The sequence below is a fragment of the Gadus chalcogrammus genome, chromosome 19, assembly GCF_026213295.1.
Source record: "Gadus chalcogrammus isolate NIFS_2021 chromosome 19, NIFS_Gcha_1.0, whole genome shotgun sequence".
Classification (NCBI taxonomy): domain Eukaryota; kingdom Metazoa; phylum Chordata; class Actinopteri; order Gadiformes; family Gadidae; genus Gadus; species Gadus chalcogrammus.
In genome coordinates, this window is record NC_079430.1 from 3,858,373 (window position 1) to 3,874,009 (window position 15,637).

The window sequence follows — 15,637 nt, forward strand, 5'->3', positions numbered from 1 at the left end:
AGGGGATAGGGGAGATGATAGAAAAAATGAAGAGGAGAAAGGAGACAAGAAGAGAGAGGAGAAGAGAGAGGAGACAGAAGAACCATCATACCACAGCATGTGTCCCGTGATGAGGAGCGGAGACACTGGACGTCATTCGGATGTTCCACAGCCACAAACCCACACGTTACACACAATGGACCCAGCTAAGTATCAAGGAGGCAACACACACTCATCCATGCACGGTCTGAGGGCTGCAACTAATCAGACCGATACTGTAGACTTTTGAACATTTATTAGGCTCACATTTTCACATGAAGCTACTCGATTCGCTGGCTCGTACTGATCTCTACACTCCCAGCTTGTGTACTCGTGTTATTTCCACAGATTTTGTTACTATTGATTGTAATCAGGAGAGGTCCCAGTGCTCTTTATGTTGTGTTCCGCAGCTTCAGGCCCTGGAGGCCCGTGCTAAGTGATCTGAAGCCGATCTGACCGGCAGTCCGAGGGACGTTGTCAAGACCCACGTTGACATTACCAACCCACTTATTCAGCTTCTGCAATCAATTACCCTGCCAGGGATGGCTATTGATCTGTGATCAGCCGGACCTTGTCCAAAAGGCCCAGACATAATTTGTTTAGCGCTAGGATAGACAAGACTGACCATTAACATGACAATAATGAGGTCAGGCCCCGAGGTACCCTGCATCCAGCGTCTCCGTCATCACAAAGCAGCACTCTATTGATGTGCACTGTAAAGTGATTGTTTTCAACTGAAGTTCTGGGTATTCTAGCTATTCTTCTAGCTATATGTATTCTAGTTTTGTGTATTCTTGCTCTCCGTTTTCTACATTTGTATTCTAGTTTAATATAATCAAGCTATCTATGTCCTATATCTATGTATTATGGTTCTTTGTGCTCTATCTCTGTGTTTTGTTCTTCTGTGTGCTATTATCTCTGTACTGTGGTTCTGCCTGCTCCATCTCTGTGTATTGTGGTTCTGCCTGCTGTATCTCTATGTTTTGTGGTTCTGCATGCTGTATCTCTGTGTGTTGTGGTTCTGCATGTCTTATATCTATGTATTGTGTTTCTGCAGGCTCCATCTCTGCATATTGAGGTTCTTCGTACTCTATCTTTGTGTAATCTTGTTCTGCCTGCTCCATCTCTGTATGTTCTTGTTCTGCGTTGTCTATCTCTGTGTATTCTGGTTCTGCCTGCTCTATCTCTGTGTATTCTGGTTCTGCGTGCTCTGTCTCTGCGTGCTACTGGGGTACCAGCAGTGGGTGCCAACAGGGAGGGAGGTGGCTGACATCTGTAGAAACAGCAGACACCACCACTCAAAGGTCAGACGGGAAAGAGAGCCAGAGGAGGGAGCAGGGGGAGGGATTACAACAAGGTGCTAGGGGGAGGGGCTACAGTAGGAGGAGCAAGGATACAGGAGGTAAGGATACAGGAGGCAAGGGTAAGTAAGGTAAGGGCAAGAAAACTCGGGATTTCATCATACGGTCATAAACAGATTCAGCGTAGAGAAACCAATCACCAGCAGATCTGGCACAAAGGCCCCATGCCAGGTTGGTGAACAACACCACTCTCATGTCTGTGTCCCTGCCTGTCCCTTCCCCTTTATAAACAACACAAACCCTCTGCTGACAGACGCGCTCCAGGTAGAAGGTAAGGACATTAGGGACATTAGGGCGCGATCCGAACATCAATGGTCTGAATCAGGGTCGAGCCCTGGAGCTGGAACAACCAACATGTGAACGGTGTGAGACCACACAACGCTCACATGACTCCTGGAGCCTGACCCCTGACCCTTCCTTCAGTCCATATAAAGACGTGCGGGTGTGTGTGTGTGCGCGCGTGTGTGTGTACATGTGTGTGATCTAGTGTGTCAGATTAGTTAATTGACCCGTAAGTTAATCAATGATGAATCCATCCCGAGCAGAGGAGGACAAAGAAGACAAGAGGAGGCGGGCTGCCTGCATCACACGATTCAGACCTCACCAGTCGATTACAGAGCGTACAACCACAGCACCCCGGATTTAAAACCCGATCATAAACATCCTGAACACGTGCTTCTGCGCTGGTGACCCAGCTAAAACCATTAGCTCCGTGACAACTGGTGATCTTTATAATGCGAGATGATGTGTCGATGAAAAGAACATGATATATGAACCTCAGCGAGTCGTTAACCCTTATGTAGGGTCTGAGGGTGTAGCTACGCCGGTGGTGTAGGGTCCAAGGGCGTAGCTACGCCGGTGGTGTAGGGACCGAGGGCGTAGCTACGCCGGTGGTGTAGGGACCGAGGGCGTAGCTACGCCGGTTGATACAGAGGTGGTGTTGATACATCTGTACTTTTTGCGAATAATTTCTTTATAAGTGGTGACAGGTGTATTAACAAAGTTATTATTCAAATCACTGTCATCACCGTCAGCTAGACCAGACTAGTAGAGGGAAGAGTGGACACCATGTGATTTGACACTTTAGCACATGAATGTGTTGCTTGTCATGATGTCTGATCACTAGGAGATGTACATGTGACCTTAACCCACACACACAGTATCTGTGTCCTCAGTAAACACACAGTCGGTCTTTAGTATGTCACATGCCTCGTTGTTAAACTGATAGAGAAAGGCAGAAATTAGGAGAGAGAGAGAGAGAGACAGAGACAGAGACAGAGACAGAGACAGAGACAGAGACAGAGACAGAGACAGAGACAGAGACAGAGAGACACAGGGAGCCATGGGAAAACCGAGGGAAAGATGGGAGAGGAACAGAGACAAACAGATAGGTAAAGTGGGAGAAATAGAAAAATAGACACTGAAAAAGGGCAAAAATGTCATCTTCAAAATAAGCTCTAAAGGTATGGGTCTGTGCTGTGTTGATAAGTGGTTCTTAAAAGGTTCCCATGATGAAGGTGGAACTGTGGCACTTGGTCTCACTTCATTTCTCTTCTGCATCATTTGTTATTACTAATAATAGTATTATGATACGTTATTCATAATAACAATATGATTGGTTGGCCTGCTCACACATCGCTCAGTCTGAACGCCAGCAGGCTTCTTGATCGCCACTCTCTCCCTACTCCTACCTGCTCCTTACAGACCTGTACAGTCCAACCCCTACCTGCTCCTTAATGACCTGTCTCTGTACTGTCTAACCCCTACCTGCTCCTTAATGACCTGTCTCTGTACTGTCTAACCCCTACCTGCTCCTTAATGACCTGTCTCTGTACTGTCTAACCCCTTCCTGCTCCTTAATGACCTGTCTCTGTACTGTCTATCCCCTACCTGCTCCTTAATGACCTGTCTCTACTGTCTAACCCCTACCTGCTCCTTAAGGACCTGTCTCTGTACTGTCTAACCTTACCTGCTCCTTAATGACCTGTCTCTGTACTGTCTAACCCCTACCTGCTCCTTAATGACCTGTCTCTGTACTGTCTAACCCCTACCTGCTCCTTAAGGACCTGTCTCTGTACAGTCTAACCTTACCTGCTCCTTAATGACCTGTCTCTGTTTTCCCTGTTGCTCCTGCCAAGGCCTAAGTACCACATCTGTATTTGCTAGGTTAACAGTCCTGCAGGCACAACGATCCTTAGATATATATTTACACGACCTTACACTGCAGTATAAATACTGAAACACAACTGTAATAAAATGAAAGTATTACAACTTATTTAAATGAATCACGCGACTGTCCTCTATCCCCAGCCGACCACATGACCAGTCCAGTCCCAGTCCATCTGATCCACTTCTGTTTCAATCTACTGCAGAGCTTGGTCCAAACCAGTGTCAGTTCAGGCTCCAGACTAACCCAGCCCAGTCAACAAACTCCAGGGTCCAGTGTAAGACTATTGTGTGTGTGTGTGTGTGTGTGTGTGTGTGTGTGTGTGTGTGTGTGTGTGTGTGTGTGTGTGTGTGTGTGTGTGTGTGTGTGTGTGTGTGTGTGAAACCCAGACGGAACACATTAGTTGGTCTTACTCCAACATAGTCAGCGGTAAGCTGTTTTATTCACATTATTTGTATGGCCGCGCTTTTGTTGATTTCAACGAGAGAGAGAGAGAGAGAGAGAGAGAGAGAGAGAGAGAGAGAGAGAGAGAGAGAGAGAGAGAGAGAGAGAGAGAGAGAGAGAGAGAGAGAGAGAGAGAGAGAGAGAGAGAGAGAGAGAGAGAGAGAGAGAGAGAGATTAGCCAACAGCTTATCACATTCCTTAAACCTTAAGATTAAATACATAACTACCAAACTATCACCAGAACAGACCAACTGATAACCTAACAACACCTGAATACTACACTATAGTACTACACTACAGAGATATCTCCAAAAGATGGAAGCCCTGCTTACCTCCACAGAGCTCCTTCGTGTGCCGTACTTTCCTCAGAGATGGAGACAGAGACTCAGAGAGACACACACAGAGAAAGAGAGAGAGAGAGACCAGCTGACTGTCAGCCTATCGCTCTTTGTGTGTGTGTGTGTGTGTGTGTGTGTGTGTGTGTGTGTGTGTGTGTGTGTGTGTGTGTGTGTGTGTGTGTGTGTGTGTGTGTGTGTGTGTGTGTGTGTGTGTGTGTGTGTGTGTGTGTGTGTGTGTAACTGAATGAAGTGCATTGGGGTGTTGACTCCAGCACACCAGAGGCCACGCCCCTCTCTGGACACCCAACTGACTCACTGGCTAGGATGAAGCTTAGCATGTTCACACATGGCTTACGCCAAGGGCTATAGAGCTAACTGATCAGCCTGCTGGCTTGTTGGTTCTGCTAGCAGACTAGCATTACATGGCTTTTCTTTATAAGCAAAAGTTGGCTAACTACCTAGCTACATGCATGGTAGCAAGACAGCTAGCAGATGCGAACTAACTGTGCTACTGACTAGGTAGCAAGACAGCTGATGGATTTTAAGCTCACTCCATTAAAGGCAGGCTAACTGAGAAGCGGGTTAGTTTGGCTCTGAATTTGCTGAGCAGTTACCGACCGCACTACAAGTTAACCAGTGAGCTAGTTGTCATGGAATTAGTAGCCCCACAGGCAAGCTAGGTTATGGGTTAGCATCGTTACAGTGGAGGGAGAAAGCTAGCATGTTGGCAGTGTTTGCTGCCTGACTGGTTTGCAAATGACCCGATGAATCTTCCTTCAAAATAACTGGTTAGCTGGTTTTTCGAGTACACAGAGCAAAGATCATTTCCTATTGCACCTTAGCATCAACTAGCTGTAGGAACAAACTATATCAAATGGATTCTGGATCTTTCTGGTCCTTTTCTGCTTTTCCCTCCCCCTGCTCTGATGTTCAGTGTGTTTGTAGGGACAGGGTGGGCTACTGTAGGCAACTCACCCACGTCGGGCCTTATCACTAGTCATGAGAGTTTGGCCTCAGGTCAAACCAGAGGGGGGGGGGGGGGGGGGGGGAGTGTGTGTGTGTGTGTGTGTGTGTGTGTGTGTGTGTGTGTGTGTGTGTGTGTGTGTGTGTGTGTGTGTGTGTGTGTGTGTGTGTGTGTGTGTGTGTGTGTGTGTGTGTGTGTGTGTGTGTGCGTGCGTGCGTGTGTTAGAAAAACAGGAAGTTTGCCACTAGGTAAATAGCTAGGAGGGGGAAGTGGATTCTTGTGGCATCTTATCTTTCATCAAATGTTTCACTTTCCATCACTCAGACCTCTGCTCTACGCGCTCCCATGCTAACACTTCCTTCAGCAGCAAACACTAGATCAGACGTGTTATAAAACCGAGGGCAACATGTTGACCAACTGGAAAATCAACACATATTGGCAATATTTATTTGAAGAAATAGGAGTATTCTCCCCTTTTGCTCTAATCAACTTACAGCATTTTTTGTACATATTTTTAAATACTGAGGATTTATTTTAAACATCGGTACCTGAATGCTTTTACCTTTTTAATCCATTTTGAAAAGGTTTGAATGAAATGATCAAACAGGATGTATTTTATAACCATTATATTAAGTATAACGAGCTATGACCGGGTTATGTTTGCTCTAGCGCCCCCCTTTGTGGATAGTTTGTACAACACCTCATCCCTCCTCATCGCAATCCAGCTACCTTGACCATTCTGTCAGTGAATAAAATATTAGTAAATACCCTGTGACTTCTTTATTTACACGTCACATGCTACACAATAACGACACACACACACATAGCTGGAAGCTCGTAAAATGTCATACCTCAGGCTGAAACCCATGTGGAGGCAAGAGGGATGTGTGTGTGTGTGTGTGTGTGTGTGTGTGTGTGTGTGTGTGTGTGTGTGTGTGTGTGTGTGTGTGTGTGTGTGTGTGTGTGTGCGAAAGCCTGGAGAAATGTCAAGTCCAGTTAATTTATGTTCCTGTGTTATATATATATAACACAGGAACATCATTCATTCACACACACACACACACACACACACACACACACACACACACACACACACACACACACACACACACACACACACACACACACACACACACACACACACACACACACACACACACACACACACACACACACAGCTGTGGGTCAGGACCCCAACTATAATGGACATGGGGTCGCGGGAGATTGCTGACTTCCAACTATAAATCTGTGATGGTCAACGCTTTGCCCAGAATAACGGTAATTACTCAGAATGGTTGGGAAGGTCCTGTACACGCTGGACTACTAGACCACTACTTCTAACTTGTGGCTGATTTCCACCGTTTGGTACCATCTGAACTTAAGTCTCCTGGTCTTGACTGTTCTGGTTCAACATCAGGACAGTGAGGACATGAGGCATCGCTATGACAACCTGACATTGAAGGGGCACTCTGTGCAGGTACTATTTGCAGTCGAGAACGTGGAAGCTGGTTACACAAGCGACTGGGGCTGGGTGGATCAAAGGTGAGCTGGTACTGTGCTGTGAGGAAAGCCTTTGGTGCTGCGCATGGATGTTAGCGAAGCAGGGCACTGCAGGGAAAGACACAAGGGACACAACACAACACTTCAGAGGACCCCCCGTTCCGTCTTAACTATTTCCCAGGAGGCAGCTTAATGTGGACACTTCCCACAATGAAACCACATAAATCTATAAGCTCCCGGACAAACAACTCTTGGGTGAGAAATACTTATTATTGATCAGCTACCTATCGATCGACCCTCATATACCTGCAAATAGCAGAGCCCTTTAGTGGTTCAACTAAACAGTAGAATGTAGTATATATATATATAAATAAATACATACATATATAGTAAAGACAGACAGACATTCAGACAGACGGACAGAAAGGGAGGGAGAGACAATTAGTTCCCAGTGAAAACAGACCACATTGTCTAAATTCAGAAGCTAACGTACATAATGTATTTAGTGTGTTTAATGTGTGCAAGACTGTTGCTCAGCGTGGAGTCCACACAAAGCTCTATTCTCCCCACAATCAGCTGAGGAAGGGCAGGAAAACACCTGGAACATTCCTCTGAGTTAGCAGAGACATATCACTATCAACCACTAGCATCAAACTGGATCAACACGACACACAATACACACAATGACAGACATACACCAACAAAATGACCTTCTCCACTCCCTTATACACAACAATGCAATGGTAAACATATAATACACACAATGACACATACACACACTAACCTTCTACTGTCCTTTATATACAACACATCATACACACAACGGGCCCTATCTTGCATCCAGCGCAATTGACTTTCTCACCGGCGCATGTGTCGTTGCTAGTTTGCAACTGGCGCAGAGCGTTCTTTTCCCTCCAGCGCCACGCGTCGGTAAATTAGGGAATGATCTTGCGCCCCAAGGGGCGGTTCGGCGAAAGGAGGAGGCATGTTCTGGCGCAAACCTTCCCTTGTGCTATTTTGCAGTTTCAGAAACCACTTGCTCCACAAACCAGGAAATACCTCGGTGTTCAGATGCTATTTTAAGGGCGCATGCATAATGCTGTGCACCTCGCGCATACACTTTGCTTCTCTCATCTACCTAGCCACACATTCTTGGTAAATTATTTGGGAAAGAACAGCTGATGCAGCGGTAATAAGTTGTACTTTTAAATCAATGCATCGGCAAACACCGTACAGCAAACACATATTTTCTTGACACAGACATCGTGTACATGCCCATAACTTTTAGGATTGATTATTATTTGATCGGGAGAAAACATTGTTACCGCGAGTGAGTGTTAAAAAGAATGAATGAATGCGGGCGCGCGTGTGTATGAGTCAAAGAATTGTGTGTGCGTCCATCTGTTTAAACACACGCAACTAAACACGTAACGCATAATAAAGTCCATGGCAATGCATAATAACGGGGGGACACATGCATATTAGGATAATGCATACAATACTGATAAGAAACTGTTTATAATGTATTGCGTATATCATTAAATAGAACCACAGTTACCGCATATCATATGTGTGTTAAGTTTTCTTTGCCGAAATTTATTTGAGGACTCAGTATTTCTGAAGTTGTGGAAATAAACCTTATTCCATGTGTAAATTAGGCCATATTATTTGGCCATAAACTGAGCCATTTGAAGATTGAAATTCATGTGCATCTGTCTCATCGGAGACTGCAGACGCGCTGTCAAAATATCAACTTGTCAGATTCAAATGCGCTCATGGCTCTTAAAGGGGATGGGCGATGGCACTCTGATTATTTATTGCACGTTACGCCCAAAACACACCTACGGGTAATTAGGCTACTTCAGACCAACCCTTTTTAGATTTGCGCCGGGCGCAAGAGTCATTTTTTGAGCCGGTAAAATAGCTACATCGCCATAGAACCGCCCACAAAGCTACTTGCGCTTTTTGCACTTGCGTTTCAGACCGTTAAAATAGGGCCCAACATGACATTATGACATTCCCTAAAACACAGAACAAAACAACACTACAGTAGGATAGCTATGCACACCACATCATGTACATGAATTGTTGTATTTTTTTCACGGTCACATGCAAGTTCCTGAGATGGGTGTTGGTGAGAGAGAGAGAGAGAGAGAGAGAGAGAGAGAGAGAGAGAGAGAGAGAGAGAGAGAGAGAGAGAGAGAGAGAGAGAGAGAGAGAGAGAGAGAGAGAGAGAGAGAGAGAGAGAGAGAGAGAGAGAGAGAGAGAGAGAGAGAGAGAGAGAGAGAGAGAATGACACAGAAATCTGCAAGGTTGGAATGAGGATATGACTTGAGAGAGGAACAGCCAGAAAAGAAATACGTGGAAAGAGAGTGAGAGGGACAGAGAGAGATAGAGGAAGAGAGTATAATTAAGGACAAATAACAGCGCAGAGAGAGAGTGGAAGGGAGGAGAGGGGAGCAGGAGTAGAGATTAGGAGGAAAGGAAGGAGAAGAAATAGGACGTATGTTTCTCATGTCAGCATGCACTTTGAATTGTGCGTTGAGAAAAAGAAAGAGAGAGAGAAGGACAAAGGAAGGAGGATTTGAGGAAGTGAAAGAAATGGGAATTAGCAGGAGCAGAGATGGTACAGGAATGAGGAGGATGAGGAAGAGGAGGGGGGGACATCCATAGAGTTAAAAAATGCATGAAGCTGGAAACAGACTGCATGCTGGGTACCAGGAACCCCTGTGCTTAGGTCAACACACAACAACACACTGATCCCCCCCTACTTCTGGCTAGTCATGGTGGATATACGACAAGTTGTTCTTTCCTTCACGTTGTGATGACGAGGTGTAAACCAGAACCAGGTTCTTAACCCCTCCATACAGGGTATCCCATAGCAACATAGCAGCATGTATAGGGACACAGAGACATACATCAGGAAACCATTGATCTGCTGGTTTCAACTGGTTGAGTTCACCAGGGATAACTGATTGAGTTCACCAGGGATAACTGGTTGAGTTCACCAGGGATAACTGATTGAGTTCACCCGGGATAACTGATAGAGTTCACCAAGGTTTAACTGTTTGAGTTCACCTAGGTTCCAACAGTTTGAGCTCACCAGAACTTAAAGTGAGTCTAAATGGTTCTCTCTCTCTCTGTCCAAAAAAACAGCAGCCTTACAGGACTGTTACGTAAGCTGCTTGTTCTAGGATGAACGAGGTGCCTCTTCTCTGTGTGTGTGCGCACGCGCGCGAGCGCGTCTGCGTGTGCGTGTACTAGATTTAGTTGATGACTATTGAAAATGACAGAAGAGGAAAACTCAGTCTCCTGTCTCACTGCTTTATTGGTGATGTCACCACACCCTGTGTCGCTGCTCTATTGATGTCACAACAGTCTGTCTCACTGCTTTATTGGTGAGGTCACCACACCCTGTCTCACTGCTCTATTGAAGCCACCCCATCCTGTCTCACTGCTGTATCGGTGATGGGACCATTTCATAATGTTCCATCAGTGAGAGACCGAATATAAACATTTAGAATTGCATTTTATTCTTCACTTCAAGAGAAATAAAATGAAAACATATTCAATCAATAAATCTAATAATAATTATCACTTGGTATATTATCCATTGTGCTCTTCATTCACAATTAATTTGTGTTATCATTATCATTGTGGCATTGTTTTCTATTTACTGAAACTTTTATATTAAGTTGTTTCTTGTATGCTTTGGCGATGCAGAAATTAGCAGGTCAGAAGTAGAGAGAGAAGCATTGTGACGGTACAATTCTTCCTCGGTTACAATTTAACGCGAATTCATTGCGTCTTTTCATTTTCTCATCTTTTACTTTTCTATCTCCATCACTAGGCAACTAGGGTCCTCTCTTCTGCCTCCCCCTCCCCCTTCCTCTCGCCATCCCTCTCTCTCTCTCTCTCTCTCTCTCTCTCTCTCTCTCTCTCTCTCTCTCTCTCTCTCTCTCTCTCTCTCTCTCTCTCTCTCTCTCTCTCTCTCTCTCTCTCTCTCTCTCTCTCTCTCTCTCTCTCTCTCTCTCTCTCTCTCTCTCTCTCTCTCTCTCTCTCTCTCTCTCTCTCTCTCTCTCTCTCTCTCTCTCTCTCTCTCTCTCTCTCTCATAATTGGAATAAAACAGCTTACCCGTGACCGTGTCACCCCCTCACCACAGTTTTTGACAGCTTCTACGGGGAGCAGCGTAGTAAAACCACAGCCTTCTACGCGTGGTCACTGGGAGCCGCCCAGTCCAACCAAAGTCTGGTGGACACTGGGAGCTGCCCAGTACAACAACTAGCATTAATTTGGGATTTCAGAATCCAGTAATCCTATCCAAATGTTTTAAAGTGTGACACTTATTAATGGTATCGTTAATATATAATACATAGATTGTTCTAAAATGTATAGCAATAAAAATTCATAATAAAACCGAGAACCCAATCAAGCAATACGCACACCAACGCACACACGCACGCACATACCCACATGCATACACACACAAACAGAAGCACACGCACCCACATTTAGCCACACGCACATGCACACACACCCGCACACACATGCACACGATGGATAAATAATACATTTCAACGTTATTCTTGCTTCATAGCTCCCGTCCATGATATTTATTTCATTAAATATATATCTGCTTTGATATCTTTTGATTTTAAATCAAAGCGAGCTGGACTTGAGGGAAGACGTAAAAGTGAATGTAAACTTGTAAGCAGCTTGTTATGAAAACGAGCAACCAATGTCCCTTCTGCAACAAGACAATGATATACAAAATGAACGAATGTCATGATTGCGATTCCCCTTTGAAGTATTCTAATTTCTTGATTGTTGGCAGAGACAAGATAAATCAGAAAGGTAATGTTGAATGTAAAAGGACATTCACGCTTTGAAGGCCTTAACAGTCTTCAAGCAAATCATGCCCAAGTACTGAGACGTCAAAGCCTGATAAAATAAAAAGGAAAGAAAGAAATAAAAAACATCACGCTACTTGATGAGTATCACTCTAGCTAGAGCTGTCGTTTATCACTCGAGTTAGAGTTGATCACTCTAGTTGGAGCTGTTGTTTATCACTCTAGTTAGTGCTGTCGTTTATCACTCTAGTTAGAGCTGTCATTTATCACGTTAGAGTTTATCACTCTAGTTAGAGCTGTTGTTTATCACGTTAGAGTTTATCACTCTAGTTAGAGCTGTTGTTTGTTCCTCTAGTTAGTTTATCACTCTAGTTAGAACTGACTTTTATCACGCTAGTTAGAGCTGTCGTTTATCACTCTAGTTAGAGTTGATCACTCCTGTTGGAGCTGTCGTTTATCACTCTAGTTAGCGCTGTCGTTTATCACTCTAGTTAGTGCCGTCGTTTATCACTCTAGTTCGATTATCACTCTAGTTAGAGCTGTCGTTTATCACTCTAGTTAGAGCTGTAGTTTATCACGTTAGCGTTTATCACTCTAGTTAGAGCTTTTGTTTATCACTCTAGCTAGGTTATCACTCTAGTTAGAGCTTTCGTTTATCACTCTAGTTAGGTTATCACTCTAGTTAGAGCGGACGATTATCACTCTAGTTAGAGCTGTCGTTTATCACTCTAGTTAGAGTTGATCACTCTAGTTAGAGCTTTCGTTTATCCCTCTAGTTAGTTCATTACTCTAGTGAGAGCTGTCATTTATCACTCTCTCGAGTTTATCACTCTAGTTAGAGCTGTCTTTTATCACTCTAGTTTGAGTTTTTCACTCTAGTGCTGTCGTTTATCACTCTAGTTGGAGCTGTCCTTAATCAGTCTAGTTAGAGCTGACGTTCTTCACTCTAGTTAGAGTCGTCGTTATATAGCTCTAGATAGATTATTAGTTATATAGATCTAGTTAAATAGCTAGAGTGGGAGATCCAGGTTGAGCTCTGGGTATAAAGCTCTACTTAGAGCTCTAGCTATACAAATTATAACTCAAGCTTGAGCTACAGTTATATGGATTTAGCCAGAGCCATACACATAGTTCAAGTTTAATTTCTAGATAGATGGAGCTTTAGATATATATGTCCAGCTCTAGTCCCATCTAAAGGACCACAATAGAAACAAGCCTTTGGGCTTTATTGTGTTTTTTAATCCTTTTGAACACTTCTGTTAATTGTTGTTCAATAAAGTTTTCATTCACTCAAAAGTCTAATATTTCTAGTTAAATAGCTCTTGTTATATAGCTTTTGTTGGAGCTCTAGTTATATAGCTCTTGTTGGAGCTCTAGTTATATAGCTCTATAGGTATATCTTGTTGGAGCTCTAGTAATCTAGCTCTAGGTATATCTTGTTGGAGCTCTAGTAATCTAGCTCTAGGTAGATCTAGTTTGAGCTCTAGTTATATAGCTCTTGGTATATCTTGTTGGAGCTCTAGTTATCTAGTTCTAGGTAGATCTAGTTTGAGCTCTAGTTATATAGCTCTATATATATTGTTGGAGCTCTAGTTATCTAGCTCTAGGTATATCTTGTTTGAGCTCTAGTTATCTAGCTCTAGGTATATCTTGTTTGAGCTCTAGTTATCTAGCTCTAGGTTGATCTTGTCGGAGCTCTAATTAGCCTGCTCTAGGTAGATCTTGTTGGGTCTCTAGTTATCTAGCTATAGCTATAGTTCTAGTTATTCTGCTCTAGGCAGATCTTGTTGGAGCTCTAGGTATCTAGCTCTAGATAGATCTTGTTGGAGCTCTAGTTATCCAGCTCTAGGTAGCGCTCTTCTTCTCTAGCTCTAGCTGGAGCTATATTTAGTAGCAGCAGGGCATCAGTATAATGAGCAGTGTAGAACAGTCTGAGATAGAAAGCTGATTTCATTAAGAGATCAAAAAGCACTGACCTGTCTGAATAAATTGACACGGATATGGTTTAACTCTCCTCTCGCTCTCTAACCTCTTCCCCACCTCTTTATCTCTCCTTCAACTCTTACCTCTTCTTTAGCTCTATGTTCTCTTATATAGCTCTATGTCCTCTTCTGTAGCTCTATGTCCTCTTCTGTAGCTCTATGTCCTCTTCTGTAGATCTGTCCACTTCCTCCTAATCCTCTTCTCTAGCTAGCGCTCTCTTTAATCACATCTGCTCTATTTTCTCCACCTCTCTCCTATCTTACTCTCTTTTTCTACCTCTCGCTTGACTATCGCTCACTTCTATACCTCTCCCACTCTCCTCTAAATCTGTTTCTCTTCTCTCTCTATCCCCCTCTTTATGCCCTCATACGTCTCTTGAGTACAAGTTCTAATGCCTACCTACTAGTCTATATTTCTCAAACAGACGTTTTGCACCTCATGCTGTTCAATTGTACTTCTAATTATCTCCCTCTCTCTTCTCTAGTGTCTCTCGCTCTCATTTCCTTACTGTCTCTCCAACGATCTGTCAGTTACCCTCTTAATCACACCAAGCTGTAAAAGGGGACCCAACTACTGGGCCAGGGGGATGATGTATAGGCAATCTACACACACGTCAATACAAGAACTATGAATAATAGATCATATTAACCAACAAACTTCTATGCACTGTATACATAATGAGCAGCAGTATAGTATATATTATACTATAATAGTAGTATATAGACCGGTCTATTGTCGTTATAAATCGGGACAATGTGAAGATTGGCAAACAATAGTGTTCAATTTACTTTGTGCTACCTAATAATACTACATTGTATTGGCGCTAGAACCGATTCCCTGTAAATACGACTTGTTCATTTGACGCTTTTTTAACACCGAGGGCATACATAAGCCCGCCCGCCAGGGGGTATCCCCGTTAACCCTCCCAATGCAGACCCCCAGGACCCCGGGACACCCTCACCCTGAAGACTCTCAGGGCCCCGTGACACCCCTCACCCTGTATACCCCCAGGACCACGTGAAACCCCTCCCCTGCCGTCAGGACACCCCTCACCTGCCAACGGGACACCCCTCACCTGCCGTCAGGGGCAGACGAGACGTCCACAACATGAGTGTTGCAGCACAGCTCCCGGTCTTTGGTTTGATGTGGACGCTGAGCTCGCATCGATAGAAAATAACAATCTGATCTTGTGACGTAAACGGAGTTCTAAGTTTTCTAGGTTGGAAAGTTGCGGCATTTCTCATTTGAAACTGCACGAATTGTGTGTCCATACAAAATCATGCAGTTACAAACGTACACACATCACGACCAAAAGTCGTTTGCATGAAAATGCGTTTCGGCTGCAAACTGGAACGCCTCTCATGCAAACGAGTTTCTCTGCAGACAGTTCTCCCGTCTCTCCTGCCTCGTCTCTCGTCTGGAAACACGCAGTCCACGGACCTATGACTCATACCCCCGCGTTACACACACACACACACACACACACACACACACACACACACACACACACACACACACACACACACACACACACACACACACACACACACACACACACACACACACACACACACACACACACACACACACACACACACACACACCACGTCCTGATAAGACGGCATAAGAGCGGGTTTTGTACTCACGTCAACGGTGATAAAGCGAGCTCAGATGCGGTCAGCAGCGGTGTGGTCCAGGCTCTCCCGTTCGTCTCCTCCCGAACCGAGAACCCAGTGCATCTTCACCGTCTTGGCCGCTCGGTGAAACCCAGGATGATCCAACCTCGCCCAACAAACCCTTCAAAAGCTGACTAAATGTCCAGGAAGGCGGAGGAGGTTGTATGTCAGGGAACGGCGGCGTAGACCTCGGAGAAGCAGGTGGAGCTGGTGGCTATCGCTTCCTTTAGGGTGGAGGTTTGACACTTGTGTGTTTCTCCAGTCAGTCAGCCGTGAACGGATGCCTGCTGCCTCCAGGTCCTAGCGCCGGAGCTGTTATTCCTTCCAACTTTTAG

The 15,637-nt window shown here is 44.5% G+C and overlaps 1 protein-coding gene across 2 annotated transcripts in view; it reads right to left on the minus strand.

Moving 5' to 3' along the window:
- The window catches only part of LOC130372385 (ras-related protein Rab-27B-like), a 25,438-nt gene extending 9,852 nt beyond the window's left edge, over positions 1-15,586 (minus strand). The window contains exon 1 of one of the 2 annotated variants that reach the window (XM_056578370.1): positions 15,273-15,586. The gene's annotated coding sequence lies outside the window, so the exon portion shown is untranslated. Of the gene's footprint in view, positions 1-4,322; positions 4,468-15,272 lie in introns of those variants that run through there. The other variant, XM_056578371.1, reaches the window with a different exon arrangement.
- Positions 15,587-15,637: the final 51 nt, after the last annotated feature.